The 5,138-nt window shown below is 40.6% G+C and overlaps 1 pseudogene; it reads left to right on the top strand.

Annotated features, from left to right (window-relative positions):
* The first annotated feature begins 2,724 nt into the window (after window positions 1-2,724).
* On the top strand, window positions 2,725-4,634 carry LOC102015355 (annotated as a pseudogene).
* Window positions 4,635-5,138: the final 504 nt, after the last annotated feature.

Below are 5,138 nucleotides of genomic sequence, written 5' to 3'. Positions count from 1 at the left end.
GAAAAGATATTTCAGAAAGACACTTAGATTAAAATGGAATAGATGCATTATCATTGACTTCATGGAAGTTCTCATTTTGTTTTGCAATTCCATCAACCAGTTCTCTAAAAGTCTGGGTTGAATTTTCACTAGTAAGCTTCCATTTTTTCTGCTATAAACCAACAATTCTTGCAAACAAAGGGCACTGCATTTTACCCTATTAGCAGACACATTTAAGACCCACTGACATTCATTATTTGGAAAACTTTCAAGTAAGTAGAAAAGTGTGTTTCCAAAATTATAGTGTATAGAGTTTAATATGCTTTTTGTTCACATACATTATTTTTCTTAAATAAAAGTCACACACTGTTGGAAATATTTTCAAAATTCTCTCCCCAAAGTACTTCTTTTAAAACACATGTAAACATAAAGGAGGTGAGGGGAAGGGGGCTGCTTTATAACTCATTGATAAAACTTTACCTCAAAACTAAAGACTCAGACACAGTGGCACATGCCTTTAATCCCAGCTATGCAGGAGACTGAGGCAGGAGAATTACAAATTTGAGGTCAGCATTGTGTAACCTAGGAGACCATGTCTCAAAATAAAAAGCTCTAAAGATATAGCTTACTTCTAGAACTCAAGGGTCTGATTCAATTCTCAGAACCAGAAAAAGAAAGGGTACAGCATGTGTGTGTGTGTGTTTGTGTGTGTGCGTGTGTGTGTATTATCCACCATGTAACATATGTACAGACAGTATCACAGAAAAGGTAAAGAAGTCTGAAATCTGGATTGCTTAGATTTTTGTCAGAGAAGAATGAATAATTCATCTTTTTAAGTAATAAAGCTAGTGCTTATGTAATGTTTATTTTGGTGGTAGATGTTATACTAAGAGATTTATATATACAGTTGTCTCTCGGTATCCATGGAGGTTTGGTTCCAGGACCCCTATGGATACCAAGATCTGCAGATGCTCAAGTCCCTTATATAAAGTGGCATTTAAAATGCCGTAACATTAGCATATAATATTCTCCCTTACACAATACTTTAAATCATCTCCACGTTATGTATAGCATCTAAAACAATGTAAATGATACATAAATTGTTACACTGTATTGCTTAGGGAACAATGACAAGAAAAGTCTGTACATATTCAGTATAGACATAATTCTTTTTTCAAATATTTTCAATATGCAGGTTATTGAATCTACAGATGTGGAACCTGAGGATATGGAGGGCCAACTGTCCTGTATATAACTCACTTCATCCTCAGAACAACCCAAATCAGTAGATAAGGATTATTATCTCCACTTTATGGATGCAGAAACCAAACAAAAGAGGTTGAGTAACTTCCCTAGGGTAATATGCCTGCTTATGGCAGAACTATGACCACAACCCAGGCAGTGTATGTCCAGGATCTATGCTTTTAGGCACACCTATTTTGCTACTTTGCTGGAAGATAAAGTGTTTCTTGGGTTTTGCACTACAGGAATTGGACCCAGGGCCTTTGCACTGAGCTACATGCCCAGCCCTTTTTATTTTTTATTTTGACACAAGTTTTCTCTGAGTTGCCTGGGTGGGGCTTGAACTTGGATTCTCCTGCTTTAGCCTCCCAGAATTCTGGGATTATAGGCATGTATTACCATGGGTGCTAGATAAAGCATTTTCACAAATTGCTCCCTATCTCTGTACATATTATATAGATTCCATTGAAAAGACTTTACAAAATGAACTCACTTCCCATCTCAGTATATATTATATAGATTCTATTGAAAGGGTTTGTTTTGACAAAAAGTAACTGTATCAATCACTTCCTATACTACATAAAACTACAATAGACTAACCATAGATAAAGGGACCCTTCTCAATTCCTTCAATTTGTGGGAGGCCCATCCTTCTCAGGTCACCTTACACAGCACAAATTTGACTGTGCTGACTAATAAAAGGACTGATTGTACAGAATAAGCCCGCCAGTGTCAACAGGCATATTAAATGAAAGAAATGAAGCTTCATTTCTTTCTTACTTCTTGGATGAAGCAAATAGGCACTGCAAAAGTTCTTTTTCTGAACTGTAGTAGATTGTCTTGAGCACCTGCAGGCTGTGTAGTCTCTACTCTTGATGTTGTTTGCTTCAGCAAATATGAAAAAGTTAAAAATCACCAGGAGATACACAGTTTTCAGTAAAATAGGCGCAAAGAAATTCACTACGGTAACTGAAACAACTCCTTAAGTGTAATTTGAGAAATAAAAGAAGTCTGAGTTGAGATCTTAAAATCTAATAATAATGAAATGTAATTTCAAATATAATAGTTGGGCATGGTAGCGCATGTCTGTAATCCTAGCACTCAGGAGGCTGGGGCAGGAGGATCGCCTCACATCTGAGGCCAGCCTGGGCTACATAGTGAGTTCAAAACCAGCCTGCGCTACATATGAGACCCTGTCTCAAAGCAACAACAGAATACACACACACACACACACACACACACACACACACACACACACACACACAATATACTAGGTGGCATTGTAAGAGTGAGAAATGAAGAGCTCTCACTATGTTATAGCATTCTATGTGTCATACTTGGCACTTTATCTTAAGTAAAATTGAACTATAGAAAATTTTGAGGAAAAAAATCACATGAATCATAAAATATAAAAAAGATGTGAACTCACTGAACGCACCAGCAGCTTGGTAGCTTTTTGTGTAATTTCATCATCAGCAGAGCCAGACCTACATGCGAGCAACCATGTCGAAGGGACCTGTAGTTAGCGCTGATCTTGGCATCACCTACTCCTGTGCAGGTATCTTCCAGCACGGAAAAGTGGAGATGATCGCCAATGATCGGGGAAACTGAGCCACTCCAAGTTACGTCAGTTTCACTGCCACTGAATGACTGATCAGAGATGCTGCAAAAAATCAAGTTGCAATGAACGTCATCAGCAGTATTTGATGCCAGGTGTTTGACTGGATGTAGGTTTGATGATACTGTTGTCTGATCTGACATGAAGCATTGGCCCTTCGTGGTGGTGAACAATGCAGGCAGGCCCAAGAGTCAAGCAAATACAAAGGAGAGACAAAGAGCTTCTGTCCAGAGGCGGTGTCTTCTATCGGGCTGATGAAGATGAAGGAAATTGCAGAAGCTTACCTTGGGAAGACTGTTACCGATGCAGTGGTCACTGTGCCAGCTTACTTTAATGACTCTCAGTGTCAGGCAGCTGACGATGCTGGAACCATTGCTGGTCTTAACATACTCAGAATTACAGGTGAGCCAAGAGCTGCTGCTATTGCTTATGGCTTAGACAAAAAGGTTGGAGCTGAAGGAAATGTGCTGATGTTTTATTTCGGCAACACATGACTTAAGATGGAATCTTTGACGTGAAATCTACAGTTGGAGACACCCACTTAGGTGGAGAAGATTTTGACAACTGAATGGTCAACCATTTTTTGCCAAGTGAAGCACAAGCCTAAGAAGGACATCAGTGAGAACAAGAGTGCCGTCCACCATCGCTGAACTGCATGTGAACGAGCTAAGAGAGCCCTCTCTTCCAGCCTCCAAGCCAGGGTTGAGATTGATTCCCTCTATGAAGGAACTGACTTCTATACCTCCAGTACTTCTGCTTGATTTCAGGAGTTGAATGCTGACTTGTTCTGTGGCACTCTGGACCCTGAGGAGAAGGCTCTTTGAGATGTTAAACTGGACAAGTCACAGATCCATGCACCAGAGTTGTCCTGGTGGGTGGTTCTACCAGTATGCCCAAGATCCAGAAGCTTCTACAAGATTTCTTCAGTGGAAAAGACTGGAATAAGAGCATCAACCCCGATGAGGCTGTTGCTTATGGTGCAGCTGTTCAGGCAGCCATTCTCTCTGGAGACAAGTATGAAAATGTTCACGATTTGCTGCTCTTGGATGTCATTCCTCTTTCTCTTGAAGTCAGAACTGCTGGTGGAGTCATGACAGTCCTGATCAAGCGCCATACTACCTTTCCTACCAAGCAGACACAGACCTTCACTACCTGCTCTGACAACCGGCCTGGTGTGCTCATTCGGGTATATGAAGGTGAGCGTACCATGACCAAAGATAACAACCTGCTTGGCAAGGCTGAACTTAGAGGCACACCTCCTGTACCCCGTGGTGTTTCCCAGAAGGAGGTTACTTGTGATACTGGTGCCAATGGCATCCTCACTGTCTCTGCCATTGACAGAAGCACAGGAAAAGAAAACAAGATTACCAGCAGTAATGACAAGGGCTGCTTGAGCAAGGAGGACATAGAGTGCGTGGTCCGGGAAGCAGAGAAGTCCAAAGCGGAAGATGAGAAGCAGAGGGACAAGGTGTCCTCCAAGAAGTCACTGGAGTGCTGTGCTTTCACTATGAAAGTAACTACTGACAATGACAAACTTCAGTGCAAGACCAATGATGAAGATAAACAGAAGGTTCTTGGCAAGTGTAATGAAATCATCAACTGGCTAGATAAGAATCAGACTGCAGAGAAGGAAAAATGTGAACATCAGCAGAAGGAGCTGGAGGAAGATTACAATCCCATGATTCCCAAGCTGTACCAGAGTGCAGGGGGACGGAATGCCCGGGGCTTCCCTGGTGGGGGCACTGCTTCCTCTGTCGGTGCTTCCTCAGGGCCCACCATTAAAGAGGTTGATTAAGCCAGCCCCAACAATAAAACACTGAAGGACCTAAATTTGTAGCAAATTCGGTGGCTGTTATTAAAGTTTAACTGCTATGGTAAAGAACTGGCGTTCTCAATACTTGAATATGGAAAGTGTGCACAGGGAAAACATAACATCGTCCTTTATAAGCATTGTATTATAAGTGGAAATGCAATGTCTTCAATAAAACTGTTTAAAATTTGCAAAAAATGTGAGAAAAGGTTAAAAGAACTGAGGTTGTTTATCCTAGAAGATCTAGGAGAATTTAAGAATCTTCCAGGATATGAAGAATTATAATCCCCTAAGGTCTGTTTAAGTCTTTGACACATCTGCTTGAGCCAGACATAGATTCCATAGAGAATTAGCTGAGGTAATAACAGCAGTGTACCTCTTTAAGCCAGAGGCATTAAACCCTTACTTTTGAAAAGGGTTCAATCATTAATTGCACATAATTGACAGTAAATAACTGAGTCACCAAATGAACAATATTTTTAAAAAGCT

Source organism: Chinchilla lanigera, unplaced genomic scaffold (assembly GCF_000276665.1).
Source record: "Chinchilla lanigera isolate Chin_1 unplaced genomic scaffold, ChiLan1.0 scaffold00043, whole genome shotgun sequence".
Lineage (NCBI taxonomy): Eukaryota > Metazoa > Chordata > Mammalia > Rodentia > Chinchillidae > Chinchilla > Chinchilla lanigera.
This window is presented reverse-complemented; position numbering and strand designations above follow the sequence as displayed.